Below are 15,395 nucleotides of genomic sequence, written 5' to 3' on the forward strand. Positions count from 1 at the left end.
TTTAAGACAAAGTTACTAAATACTAATGATCATGTAATGAAGACACAAACATGGATAAGCACTTAACATAGAAAACGAAAAACAGAGAATGTAAGAACAAGGAATGAGTCCACCTTAGTGATGGTGGCATTTCCTTCTTGAGGAACCAACGATGTCCTTGAGCTCTTCTATGTCTCTTCCTTGTCTTTGTTGCTCCTTCCTCATTGCTTTTTGATCTTCTCTTATTTCATGGAGTATGATGGAGTGCCCTTGATGTTCCACCCTTAGTTGTTCCCAAAAATTATGTGGGGGAAAATGTATCCCCTGAGGTATCTCAGGGATTTCTTGATGATGAGCTTCTTCATGTGCCTGTTGAGATCCATGAATGTGCTCTCTTGTTTGCTCCATCCTTTTCTTAGTGATGGGCTTGTGAGATGAATCTTTCCATCTCCCATGGCTCAGAGGTGGAAGCAATTGTCTTCCCTTTTCTCTTTCTTGAGGTTTTTCTGGCCTTAGGTGCCATTAATGGTTATGGAAAAACAAAAAAGCTATACTTTTACCACACCAAACTTAGAATGTTGCTCGCCCTCGAGCAAAAGAAGAAAGAATAGAAGAAGAAGAAGAAGAAGAAGAAGAAGAAGAAGAAGAAGAAGAAGAAGAAGAAGAAGAAGAAGAAGAAGAAGAAGATATGGAGGAGATGGAGGGATGTGTGTATTCGGCCATATGGGTGGGATTGGGTGGGAAAGAGATGTTGAATTTTGAAGGTAGGTAGGTGTATGGATGTGAGTGGTAAATGAAAAACAGAAGGGATGGCCATGAATAGAGAGAGTGAGTAGAGGTAGGTGGGGATCCTATGGGGTCCGCAGATCCTGAGTTGATCCTGTGGAGTCCACAGATCCTGAGGTATTCAAGGATTTACAACCTTGCACCAAATTAGGCATGCAAAATGCCCTTGCACACAACTCTGGGCGTTCAGCGCCAGATTGGTGCTTGTTCTGGGCGTTGAATGCCCATTTGTTGCCCATTTCTGGTGTTGAACGCCAGAACCATGCTTGTTCTCGGCGTTCAGCGCCAGCTCTTCTCCAGGGTGCAATTCTGGTGTTCAAACGCCCAGATGCTGCCCATTTTGGGCGTTCAGCGCAGAACCATGCTCTGTTCTGGCGTTGAACGCCAGCCAGATGCTTCTTACTGGCGTTTAAACGCCAGTAAGGTCTTCCTCCAGGATGTGATTTTTCTTCTGCTGTTTTTGATTCCGTTTTCAATTTTTATATTTATTTTGTGACTCCACATGATCATGAACCTAATAAAACATGAAAGAACAAGAAAAATAAAATTAGATAAATAAAAACTGGGTTGCCTCCCAACAAGCGCTTCTTTAATATCAATAGCTTGACAGTGGGCTCTCATGGAGCCTCACAGATGTTCAGAGCATTGTTGAGACTTCCCAACACCAAACTTAGAGTTTGGTTGTGGCCTCCCAACACCAAACTTAGAGTTTGACTGTGGGGGCTCTGGTTGACTCTGTTTTGAGAGAAGCTTACTGTGCCTCTTTTCCATGTTTACAGAAGGGTAACCTTGAGTTGTAAACACAAGGGAGTCCTCATTCAATTGAAGGACTAATTCACCTCTGTCAACATCAATCACAGCTCTTGCTGTGGCTAGGAAAGGTCTTCCAAGGATGATGGATTCATCCTCATCCTTCCCAGTATCAAGGATTATGAAATCAGCAGGGATGTAAAGGCCTTCAACCTTTACTAACACGTCCTCTACTTGTCCATAAGCCTGTTTTCTTGAATTGTCTGCCATCTCTAATGAGATTTTAGTGGCTTGCACTCCAAAGATTCCCAGTTTCTCTATTACAGAGAGGGGCATGAGGTTTATCCCTGAACCAAGGTCACACAGAGCTTTTTCAAAGATCATGGTGCCTATGGCACAAGGTATTATGAACTTTCCAGGATCCTGTTTCTTCTGAGGCAATGTCAGTTGATCTAGATCACTCAGTTCATTGGTGAGGAAGTTCATCTTCCCAAGTCTCAATACCAAATAATTTGGCATTCAGCTTCATGATTGCACCAAGGTACTTGGTAACTTGCTCTTCAGTAACATCCTCATTCTCTTCAGAAGAGGAATACTCATCAGAGCTCATGAAGGGCATAAGGAGGTTCAATGGAATCTCTATGGTCTCTAGATGAGTCTCAGATTCCGTTGGTTCCTCAAAGGGAAACTCCTTATTGATCACTGGACGTCTTAGGAGGTCTTCCTCACTGGGATTTACATCCTCTCCTTCCCTTACAGGTTCGGCCATGGTGATCAATTCAATGGCCTTGCACTCTCCTTTTGGATTTTCTTCTGTCTTGCTTGGGAGAGTACTAGGAGGGATTTCAGTGATCCTTTTACTCAGCTGGCCCACTTGTGCCTCCAAATTTCTAATGGAGGACCTTGTTTCATTCATGAAACTTACAGTGGCCTTTGATAGATCAGAGACTAAGTTTGCTAAATTAGAGGTATTTTGTTCAGAGTTCTCTGTCTGTTGCTGAGTGGATGATGGAAAAGGTTTACTATTGTTAAACCTATTTCTTCCACCATTATTATAGCCTTGTTGATCCTTCCATGAGAGATTTGGGTGATTTCTCCATGATGGATTATATGTGTTTCCATAAGGTTCACCGATATAATTTACCTCTACTATTGCAGGGTTTTCAGGATCATAAGTTTCTTCTTCAAAAGATGCCTCTTGAGTACTGTTGGATGCAGCTTGCATTCCATTCAGACTCTGAGAAATCATTTTGACTTGTTGAGTCAATATTTTATTCTGAGCCAGTATGGCATTCAGAGTATCAATTTCAAGAACTCCCTTCTTCATAGGCGTCCCATTATTCACAGGATTCATTTCAGAAGTGTACATGAACTGGTTATTAGCAACCATGTCAATGAGTTCTTGAGTTTCTGCAGGCATTTTCTTTAGGTGAATGGATCCACCTGCAGAAGTATCCAATGACATCTTAGCTAATTCAGACAGACCATCATAGAATATATCCAGGATGGTCCATTCTGAAAGCATGTCAGAAGGACACTTTTTGGTCAGTCCTTTGTATCTCTCCCAAGCTTCATAGAGGGATTCACCTTCTTTCTGTCTGAAGGTCTGAACATCCACTCTAAGCTTTCTCAACTTTTGACGAGGAAAGAACTTGGCTAAGAAAGCCTTGACCAGCTTATCCCAAGAGTTCAGGCTATCCTTAGGTTGAGAGTCCAACCATACTCTAGCTCTGTCTCTTACAGCAAAAGGGAAAAGTATGAGCCTGTAGACTTCAGGATCTACTCCATTAGTCTTAACAGTATCACATATCTGCAAGAATTCAGTTAAGAACTGAAAAGGATCTTCAGATGGAAGTCCATGAAACTTGCAGTTCTGCTGCATCAGAGAAACTAATTGAGGTTTCAGCTCAAAATTGTTTGCTCCAATGGCAGGGATGGAGATGCTTCTTCCATGTAAATTGGAATTAGATGCAGTAAAGTCACCAAGCATCCTCCTTGCATTATTATTATTTTCGACTGCCATCTCCTCTTCTTGTTCGAAAATTTCTGAAAGGTGCTTGCTGGATTGTTGTAATTTAGCTTCTCTTAGTTTTCTCTTCAGAGTCCTTTCAGGTTCTGGATCTGCTTCAACAAGAATATTCTTGTCCTTGCTCCTGCTCATATGAAAAAGGAGGGAACAGAAAAATAATAATAGGAATCCTTTTTACCACAGTATAGAGGTCCTTGTGTGAGTAGATGAATAAATAAATAGAAGGAGATGAGAGAGAAAGGGAATTTTCGAAAATTATTTTTGAAAAATGGTTAGTGATTTTCGAAAATAGTTTTTGAAAAAGGTTAGTAATTTTCGAAAATTAAAATCAGAAATTAAAATAATTAGTTAATTAAAAAGAAATTTTGAAAAAGAGGGAGATATTTTCGAAAATTAGAGAGAGAGAGTTAGTTAGGTAGTTTTGAAAAAGATAAGAAACAAACAAAAAATTAGTTAGTTGAAACAAATTTGAAAACCAATTTTGAAAAGATAAGAAGATATTTTTGAAAAGATATGATTGAAATTAGTTTTGAAAAAGATTTGATTTTTAAAATCACAATTAATGACTTGATTCACAAGAAATCACAAGATATGATTCTAGAACTCAAAGTTTGAATCTTTCTTAACAAGCAAGTAACAAACTTGAAATTTTTTGAATCAAAACATTGATTGATGATGTTATTTTCGAAAATTAGGAGACAAAGATAAGAAAAAAATTTTTGAAAAATATTTTTAAAATTTTCGAAAATAACTAAGAAAAACGAAAAAGATTTGATTTTTGAAAAAGATTTTGAAAAAGATAATATTTTTAAATTGAAAAATTGATTTGACTCATAAAAACAACTAGATTTTAAAAATTTTTGAAAAAGTCAAATCTAATTTTCAAAATTTTGAGAGAGAAAAAGGGGAAGATATTTTTTTGATTTTTGAATTTTTATGATGAGAGAGAAAAACATGCAAAATGATGCAATGCATGAAAGTTATGGATCAAAGCAAGGAATGTATGCAAGAATGCTATGAATGTCAAGATGAACACCAAGAACACTTTGAAGATCATGATGAACATCAAGAATATATTTTTGAAAATTTTATATGCAAAGAAAACATGCAAGACACCAAACTTAGAAATCTTTCATGTTTAGACACTATGAATGCAAAAATGCACATGAAAAACAAGAAAAGATGCAAAACAAGAAAACATCAAGATCAAACAAGAAGACTTACCAAGAACAACTTTAAGATCATGAAGAACACTATGAATGCATGAATTTTTTGAAAAATGCAAGATGAACATGCAATTGACACCAAACTTTCAACTTGACTCAAGACTCAAACAAGAAACACAAAATATTTTTTATTTTTATGATTTTATGATTTTTTTGTATTTTCTTTTAATTTTTTCGAAAATCATTTTGAAAAAGAAAAATAAGGATTCCAAAATTTTTAATATGAATTCCAAGAATCTTATGCTCTTTAGTCTAAAGCTCTAATCAAAGGGTCAGGCATGGCTTAATAGCTAGCCAAGCTTTAGTATGTAACTCAGACATGACACGCCTGACATTCCCTATCCAGAAGAATTAGACATGGCTTTACAGCCAACCAGACTTCAACATGCTTCATGAAACACTAGAATTCATTCTTAAAAATTCTGAAGAAAAATATATTTTTGAAAACATTTTTATTTTAAAATTTTTTTCGAAAAAAAAGGAGAAATTTTTGAAATATTTTGAAAAAATTTTTGAAAATAAAACAAAAAGAAAATTACCTAATCTGAGCAACAAGATGAACTGTCAGTTGTCCAAGCTCGAAAATCCCCGGCAACGGCGCCAAAAACATGGTGCACGAAATTGTGATCATCAATGGCGCCATCAACATGGTACGCTCAATTGTAATCTCAACTTTTTTTCACAACTTCGCACAACTAACCAGCAAGTGCACTGGGTCGTCCAAGTAATAAACCTTACGCGAGTAAGGGTCGATCCCACGGAGATTGTTGGTATGAAGCAAGCTATGGTCATCTTGTAAATCTCAGTCAGGCGGATATAGAATGGTTATGGAGTTTTCGAAAATAAATAATAAAATAGGGATAGAAATACTTATGTAAATCCTTGGTGAGAATTTCAGATAAATGCATGGAGATGCTTTCGTCCCTCTAAACCTCTGCTTTCCTACTGTCTTCATCCAATCAGTCTTACTCCTTTCTATGGCTGGCTTTATGTAAGGACATCATCGTTGTCAATGGCTACTTTTGATCCTCTCTGGAAAATGGTCCGATGCGCTGTCACTGCATGGCTAATCGTCTGGAGGTGTCACCCTTGCCAATGGCTGCATCCTATCCTCTTGTGAAAATGGTCCAAATGCTCTGTCACAGCACGGCTAATCATCTGAGGTTCTCGATCATACTAGAATAGGATTCACCCTCCTTTTGCGTCTGTCACTACGCCCAGCACTCGCGAGTTTGAAGTTCGTCATAGTCATTCAATCCCAGAGTCCTACTCGGAATACCACAGACAAGGTTTAGACTTTCCGGACTCTCATGAATACCGCCATCAATCTAGCTTACACCACGAATATTCTGATTAAGAGATCCAAGATATACTCATTCAATCTAAGGTAGAACGGAAGTGGTTGTCAGGCACGCGTTCATAGGGAATGATGATGATTGTCACGTTCATCACATTTAGGTTGAAGTGCGAATGAATATCTTAGAAGCGGAACAAGTTGAATTGAATAGAAAATAGTAGTACTTTGCATTAATCTTTGAGGAACAGCAGAGCTCCACACCTTAATCTATGGAGTGTAGAAACTCTACCGTTGAAAATACATAAGTGAAAGGTCCAGGCATGGCCGAATGGCCAGGCCCCAAAACGAGATCAATAGATCAAAATATAATCCAAAGATGTCTAATACAATAGTAAAAAGTCCTATTTATACTAAACTAGTTACTAGGGTTTACAGAAGTAAGTTATTGATGCACAAATCCACTTCCGGGGCCCACTTGGTGTGTACTTGGGATGAGCTTGAATGTTACACGTGCAGAGGCTCTTTTTGGAGTTGAACGCCAGGTTGTAACGTATTTCTGGCGTTCAACTCTGGTTTTTGACTTGTTTCTGGCGTTTAACTCCAGATAGCAGCGTAGAACTGGTGCTCAACGCCCTTTTACGTCATCTAAACTCGTTCAAAGTATGGACTATTATACATTTCTGGAAAGCCCTGGATGTCTACTTTCCAACGCAATTGGAAGCGCGCCATTGTGAGTTCTGTAGCTCCAGAAAATCCACTTTGAGTACAGAAAGGTCAGAATCCAACAGCATCAGCAGTCCTTCTTCAACCTCTGAATCTGATTTTTGCTCAAGTCCCTCAATTTCAGCCAGAAAATACCTGAAATCACAGAAAAACACACAAACTCATTGTAAAGCCCAGAAATGTGAATTTAGCATAAAAACTAATGAAAACATCCCTAAAAGTAACTAGATTCTACTAAAAACATACTAAAAACAATGCCAAAAAGCGTATAAATTATCCGCTCATCACAACACCAAACTTAAATTGTTGCTTGTCTCCAAGCAACTGAAAATCAAATAGGATAAAAAGAAGAGAATATACTATAAATTCCAAACTATCAATGAAACATAGCTCCAATCAGATGAGCGGGACTTGTAGCTTTTTGCCTCTTGAATAGTTTTGGCATCTCACTTTATCCATTGAGGTTCAGAATGATTGGCATCTATAGGAACTCAGAGTTCAGATAGTGTTATTGATTCTCCTAGTTCAGTATGATGATTCTTGAACACAGCTATTTTATGAGTCTTGGCCGTGGCCCTAAGCACTTTGTTTTCCAGTATTACCACCGAATACATAAATGCCACAGACACATAATTGGGTGAACCTTTTCAGATTGTGACTCAGCTTTGCTAAAGTCCCCAATTATAGGTGTCCAGGGTTCTTAAGCACACTCTGTTTTTGCTTTGGACCTTGACTTTAACCGCTCAGTCTCAAGTTTTCACTTGACACCTTCACGCCACAAGCACATGGTTAGGGACAACTTGGTTTAGCCGCTTAGGCCAGGATTTTATTCCTTTAGGCCCTCCTATCCACTGATGCTCAAAGCCTTAGGATCCTTTTTATTACCCTTGCCTTTTGGTTTTAATGGTTACTGGCTTTTTGCTCTTGCCTCTTGGTTTTAAGAGCTTTTGGCTTTTTCTGCTTGCTTTTTCTCTTTTTTTTTTTGCCATCTTTTTTTTTTTCTGCAAGCTTTGTTCTTTGCTGCTTTTTCTTGCTTCAAGAATCATTTTTATGATTTTTTAGATTATCAAATAACATGTCTCCTTGTCATCATTCTTTCAAGAGCCAACATATTTAATATTCTTAAACAACAACTTCAAAAGACATATGCACTGTTCAAGCATACATTCAAAAAATAAGAAGCATTGTCACCACATCAATATAATTAAACTAAGTTCAAGGATAAATTCGAAACTCATGTACTTCTTGTTCTTTTGAATTAAAACAGTTTTCATTTAAGAGAGGTGATGGATTCATAGGACATTCATAACTTTAAGACAAAGTTACTAAATACTAATGATCATGTAATGAAGACACAAACATGGATAAGCACTTAACATAGAAAACGAAAAACAGAGAATGTAAGAACAAGGAATGAGTCCACCTTAGTGATGATCAAAATGGCGTGCTTCCAATTGCGTTGGAAAGTAGACATCCATGGCTTTCCAGCAATATATAATAGACCATACTTTGGCCGAGTTTAGACGACGTAAAAGGGCGTTGAACACCAGTTCTACGCTGCTATCTGGAGTTAAATGCCAGAAACACGTCACAAGCCAGAGTTGAACGCCAAAAATACGTTACAAACTGGCGTTCAACTCCAAGATTTACCTCTACACGTGTAACATTCAAGCTTAGCCCAAGCACACACCAAGTGGGCCCCAGAAGTGGATTTATGCATCAATTACTTACTTCTGTAAACCCTAGTAGCTAGTTTATTATAAATAGAACTTTTTACTATTGTATTAGACATCTTTTGATCATTTTTAGATCTCTAGACCTCCATGGGAGGCTGGCCACTCGGCCATGCTTACCCCCTATTCACTTATGTATTTTTCAACGGTAGAGTTTCTGCACTCCATAGATTAAGGTGTGGAGCTCTGCTGTTCCTCAAAGATTAATGCAAAGTACTATTGTTTTTCTATTCAATTCAATTTTTTCCGCTTCTAAGATATTCATTCGCACTTCAACCTGAATGTGATGAACGTGACAATCATCATCATTCCCCCACGAACGCGTGCCTGGCAACCACTTCCGTTCCACCTTAGATTGAATGAGTATCTCTTGGATCTCTTAATCAGAATCTTCGTGGTATAAACTAGATTGATGGCGGCATTCATGAGAGTCCGAAAAGTCTAAACCTTGTCTGTGGTATTCCGAGTAGGACTCTGGGATTGAATGACTGTGACGAACTTCAAACTCACGAGTGCTGGGCGTAGTGACAGACGCAAACGGAGGGTGAATCCTATTCCAGTATGATCGAGAACCTCAGATGATTAGCTGTGCTGTGACAGAGCATTTGGACCATTTTCACAAGAGGATGGGATGCAGCCATTGACAAGGGTGATGCCTCCAGACGATTAGCCATGCAGTGTCAACTCATCGGACCGTTTTCCGGAGAGGATAAAAAGTAGCCATTGACAACGGTGATGTCCTTACATAAAGCCAGCCATGGAAAGGAGTAAGATTGATTGGATGAAGACAGCAGGAAAGCAGATGTTCAGAGGAACGAATTCATCTCTATACGCTTATCTGAAATTCTAACCAATGAATTACATAAGTATTTCTATCCTTATTTTCTGTTTATTTATTATTATTATTCGAAAACTCCATACCTATTTGATATCCGCCTGACTGAGATTTACAAGGTGACCATAGCTTGCTTCATACCAACAATCTCCATGGGATCGACCCTTACTCACGTAAGGTTTTATTACTTGGACGACCCAGTGCACTTGCTGGTTAGCTGTATTGAAGTTGTGAATGAAAAATAATTTATTAAGACGTGCGTACAGAGTTTTTAGCGCCATTGCCTGAGATCACAATTTCGTGCACCACCTTTGTTGTTCCTCTCTCATGGCTCTTTGGTCCTCTCTAATTTTATGGAGGATGATGGAATGCTCTTGGTGCTCCATTCTTAGTTGCCCCATGTTGGAACTCAATTCTCCTAAGGAGGTATTGATTTGCTCCCACTAGTTGTATGGAGGAAAGTGCATCTCTTGAGGTATCTCAGGGATTTCATGATGAGGAACTTCCTCATGCTCTTGTTGAGGTCCATGAGTGGGCTCTCTTGTTTGCTCCATCCTTTTCTTAGTGATGGGCTTGTCTCCTTCAATGAGGATGTCTCCCTCTATGACAATTCCAGCTGAATTGCATATGTTACAGATGAGATGAGGGAAGGCTAACCTTGCCAAGATAGAGGGCTTGTCCACCACCTTGTAGAGTTCTAGGGATATGATCTCATGAACTTCTACTTCCTCACCATTCATGATGCTATGGATCATGACAGCCCGGTCTATTGTAACTTCAGATCGGTTGCTAGTAGGGATGATATAACGTTGGATGAACTCCAACCATCCCCTAGCCATGGGTTTAAGGTCAAGCCTTGTTAGTTGAACTGGCTTGCCTCTTGAGTCTCTCTTCCATTAAGCTTCTTCTACACAGATGTCCATAAGGACTTGGTCCAACCTTTGATCAAAGTTGACCCTTCTAGTGAAAGGGTGAGGATCTCCTTGCATCATTGGCAAGTTGAATGCCAACCTCACATTTTCTGGACTGAAATCTAAGTAATTCCCCCGAACCATTGTGAGCCAATTCTTTGGGTTTGGGTTCATACTTTGATCATAGTTCTTAGTGATCCATGCATTAGCATAGAACTCTTGAACCATTAAGATTCTAACTTGTTGGATTGGGTTGGTGAGAGTTTTCCAACCTCTTCTTTGAATCTCATGTTGGATCTCTGGATAGTCACTCTTTTTGAGCTTGAAGGGGACCTCGGGGATCACCTTTTTCTTGGCCACAACTTCATAGAAGTGGTCTTGATGGACCTTTGAGATGAATCTCTCCATCTCCCATGACTCAAGGGTGGAAGCAATTGCCTTCCCTTTTCACTTTCTAGAGGTTTCTCTGGCCTTAGGTGCCATTAATGGTTATGGAAAAATAAAAAAAGCTTAGCTTTTCCCACACCAAACTTAGAATGGTTGCTCGTCCTCGAGCAAAGGAAGAAAGAAAAGAGTAGAAGAAGAAGAAATGGGGAGATGGAGGGAGGTGAGTGATTCGACCAAGGGGGTAGTAGTGTGTATGAAGTGTGAAATTGAAGGTGGTTAGGAGGGGTATTTATACGGTAGGAGAGACAGGGAATTCGGTCATGAAGGGGTGGGTTTGGGAGGGAAATGGTTTGAATTTAAATAGTGAGGTAGGTGGGGTTTATGATGGATGGATGTGAGTAGTGAAGAAATTATGGAGAAGAGGGTAAGATTTGATAGGTGAAGGGTATTTGGGGAAGAGTTATTGATGGGATTGGTCAAGGGTATTTGGGGAAGAGTGTTATGGAAAGGTGTGAAGAGGAGAGAAGAAGAGGTGGGGTAGGTGGGGATCCTGTGGGGTCCATAGATCCTGAGGTGTCAAGGAATTCTGCTCCCTGCACCATTCTGGCGTTCAAACGCCCACTGTGTGCTAATTCTGGCATTAAACGCCAGCTCTGCTACCTTTCCTGGCGTTAAACGGCAGTCTGCTGCCCTTTTCTGGCGTTTAATGCCAACCAGACGCCAGACACCCCCATTCTGGCGTTAAACGCCCAGAATACTGCCCATTCTGGCGTTTAACGCCCAGAATGCTGCCAGGCTGGGCGTTAAACGCCCATTCTGCTATCCTTACTGGCGTTTAAATGCCAGTAAGCCTGTCCTCCAAGGTGTGCTATTTTTCATGCTGTTTTTCATTTTGCTTTAATTCTGCAGTTGTTTTTATTACTTCACATGATCATCAACCTAAAGAAAATATAAAATGATAATGGAATATAATTAAATATAATAATATTGAGTTGCCTCCCAACAAGCGCTTCTTTAATGTCAATAGCTTAACAGTGAGCTCTTAGAGAGCCTCACAGATGCTCAGAGCTTGATGTTAGCCTCCCAACACTAAACTTAGAAGTTGAGTGTGAGGGCTCTATTTGACTCTGTATTGAGAGAAGCTTTTCATGCTTCCTCTCCATGGTTACAGAAGAAGATCCTTGAGTCTTAAACACAAAGTAGTCCTCATTCAGTTGTAGGACTAACTCTCCTCTGTTCACATCAATCACAGCTCTTGCTGTGGCTAGGAAGGGTCTTCCAAGGATAACGGATTCATCTTCATCATTCCCAGTGTCTAGGATTATGAAGTCAGCAGGGATGTAAAAGCCTTCAACTTTCACTAAGACATCCTCTACAAGTCCATAAGCCTGTTTCCTTGAATTGTTTGCCAATTCTAGTGAGCATTTAGCAGCTTGTACCTCAAAGATCCCTAGTTTCTCCATTACAGAGAGTGGCATGAGGTTTATACTTGAATCAAGGTCACACAGAGCCTTATTAAAGGTCATAGTGCCTATGATGCAAGGTATTAAGAACTTTTCGGGATCCAGTTTCTTCTGAGGTAATTTCTGTTGCCCCAAAGCATTCAGTTCATTGATGAGCAATGGAGGTTCATCCTCCCAAGTCTCATTACCAAATAAATTGGCATTCAGCTTCATGATTGCTCCTAGATACTGAGCAACTTGCTCTTCAATAATATCTTCATCCTCTTCAGAGGAACAATACTCGTCAGAGCTCCTGAATGGCAACAGTAAGTTTAGTAGAATCTCTATGGTCTCTATATGAGCCTCAGATTCCTTTGGTTCCTCATTAGGGAACTCCTTAGTGGCCAGTGAACGTCCCTTGAGGTCTTCCTCATTAGAAATCACTACCTTTTGACTTCCTCTAGGTTCGGCCATGTTGGACGTGTTTATGGCCTTGCACTCTCTTTTTGGATTCTCTTCTATATTGCTTGGGAGAGTACTAGGAGGGATTTCAGTAACTTTTTTACTCAGCTGACCCACTTGTGCCTCCAAATTTATGATGGAGGACTTTGTTTCAGTCATGAAACTGAGAGTGGTCTTAGATAGATCAGAGACTATGGTTGCTAAGTCAGAGTGACTCTACTTAGAATTCTCTGTCTGTTGCTCAGAAGATGATGGAAAAGGTTTGCTATTGCCAAACCTTTTTCTCCCACCATTATTATTGAAGCCTTGATTAGGCTTCTGCTGATCCTTCCATGAGAAATTAGGATGATTCCTCCATGAAGTATTATAGGTGTTTCCATAGGATTCTCCCATGTAATTCACCTCTTCCATTGCAGGATTCTCAGGGTCATAAGCTTCTCCTTCAGGGGAGGCTTCTTTAGTACTGCCTGATGCAGCTTGCATTTCAGTCAGACTCCGAAAAATCATATTGACTTGCTGAGTCAATATTTTATTCTGAGCCAATATGGTATTCAGAGTATCAATCTCAAGAACTCCTTTCTTCTGAGTTGTCCCATTATTCACAGGATTTCTTTCAGAAGTATACATGAACTGGTTATTTGCAACCATTTCAATGAGTTCCTGGGCTTCTGTAGGTGTCTTCTTCAGATAAAGAGATCCACCAGCAGAGTGATCCAATGACATCTTGGACAATTCAGACAGACCATCATAGAATATACATAGGATGCTCCATTCTAAAAGCATGTAAGAAGGACACCTTCTGATCAATTGCTTGTATCTTTCCCAAGCTTCATAGAGGGATTCACCTTCCTTTTGTCTGAAGGTTTGGACTTCCACTCTAAGCTTGCTCAACTTTTGAGGTGGAAAGAATTTGGCCAAGAAAGCATTGACCAACTTTTCCCAAGAGTTCAGGCTTTCTTTAGGTTGTGAGTCCAACCATGTCCTAGTTCTGTCTCTTACAGCAATGGGGAAAAGTATAAGTCTGTAGACCTCGGGATTAACCCCATTGGTCTTAACAGTGTCACAGATTTGCAAGAATTCAGCTAAGAACTGATGAGGATCTTCCAATGGAAGTCCATGAAACTTGCAATTCTGCTGCATTAGAGAAACTAATTGAGGCTTAAGCTCAAAGTTGTTTGCTCCAATTGCAGGAATTGAGATGCTTCTTCCATAGAAGTCAGAAGTGGGTGCAGTAAAGTCACCAAGCATCTTCCTTGCATCTCCACCATTATTGTTATTTTTGGCTGCCATCTCTACTTCTTTTTTGAAAATTTCTGTAAGGTCCTCTCCAGAGTTTTGTACTTTAGCTTCTCTTAGTTTCCTCTTCAGAGTCCTTTCAGGTTCAGGATCAACTTCAACAAGAATGTTCTTATCCTTGTTCATGCTCATATGAAAAAGAAGAGAACAGAAAAGAATAGGAATCCTCTATGTCATAGTATAGAGATTCCTTTATGTGAGTAGAAGAATAGAAGAAATAGAATGAAGAAGGGAGAAGAAGAATTCGAACACAGAGAGAGGGGGATGGTTCGAATTATAAGAAGAAGAGAAGTGTTAGTAAATAAATAAATAAATAGAAAGAGATGAGAGAGAGAAGAAATTCGAAAATTAGTTTAAAATAAAATAAAAATATTTTTGTTTTTATTTTAATTAGAAGTTAGAATTTGAAATTAAGAAGAGAAATAAAAGTAATTTGAAAACTAAATAAATTAATTAATTAAAAAGATTTTTGAAAAAGTTGTTAGTTAGTTTTCGAAAATTAGAGAGAGAAAAAAAAGATATGATTGAAATAGAAAACTTTTTAAAATCAAACAAAAAGTCAAGTAGTTAATTGAAAAAGATTTGAAAATCAATTTTGAAAAGATAAGAAGTTAGAAAAAGATTTTGAAATTAAATTTTGAAAAAGATATGATTGAAATTTATTTTGAAAAAGAATTGAAAAGGAAATTAAAAAGATTTGATTTTTGAAATTAAAGTTGATTACTTGACTAATAAGAAACTAAAAGATATGATTCTAGAATGTAAAGATTGAACCTTTCTTAATAGGCAAGTAACAACTTGAAAATTTTTGACTCAAAACATTAAATGTTAGTAATTAATTCAAAAATCATGAAATAAAAATAAGAAAAAGATTTTGAAAATTAATTTTGGGGTTTTCGAAAACATGAAAGAAAATTGAAAAAAAAAGATTTGATTTTGAAAAAGATTTGAAAAAGAAAGTATTTTTTATTTGAAATTTTGACTTGACTAACAAGAAACAACTAAAATTTAAAACTTTTTGACTAAATCAATTCAAAATTTTGAAATTTATGAGTAAAATATGGGAAAGATATTATTTTTTATTTTTGAAATTTTAATAAGGAGAGAGAAAAACACAAAATGACACAAAACATAAAAATTTAAGATCAAAACACATAATGCATGCAAGAGCACTTTGAATGTCAAGATGAACACCAAGAACACTTTGAGGATCATGATGAACATCAAGAAGATATTTTTAAAAATTTTTAAGAAAAGAAAGACATGCAAGACACCAAACTTAAAATTTTTAAACTTTAGACACTAATAATTTTAAAATGCATATGGAAAATAAGAAAAGACACAAAACAAGAAAATTTAAAGATCAAACAAGGAAAATCATCAAGAACAACTTGAAGATCAATGAAGAACACAATGCATGAATTTTCAAAAATTTAAAAAAAATTAAAGGCATGCAATTGACACCAAACTTAAAATTTGACACTAGACTCAAACAAGAAACACAAAATATTTTTGGTTTTCATGATTTTATTAATTTCT

General features: G+C 38.0%; 2 non-coding genes across 2 annotated transcripts; both read left to right on the top strand.

Annotated features, from left to right (window-relative positions):
* The first annotated feature begins 3,034 nt into the window (after positions 1 to 3,034).
* Positions 3,035 to 3,142, top strand: LOC148577396 (small nucleolar RNA R71). Its single transcript, XR_015904612.1, has one exon. It is a non-coding gene; the product is annotated as a small nucleolar RNA R71 (small nucleolar RNA).
* A 10,195-nt stretch (positions 3,143 to 13,337) lies between these two features.
* On the top strand, positions 13,338 to 13,445 carry LOC148577397 (small nucleolar RNA R71). The gene has a single exon (XR_015903749.1). It is a non-coding gene; the product is annotated as a small nucleolar RNA R71 (small nucleolar RNA).
* Positions 13,446 to 15,395: the final 1,950 nt, after the last annotated feature.

Source organism: Arachis ipaensis, chromosome B1 (assembly GCF_059453495.1).
Source record: "Arachis ipaensis isolate K30076 ecotype BB chromosome B1, ASM5945349v1, whole genome shotgun sequence".
NCBI lineage: Eukaryota > Viridiplantae > Streptophyta > Magnoliopsida > Fabales > Fabaceae > Arachis > Arachis ipaensis.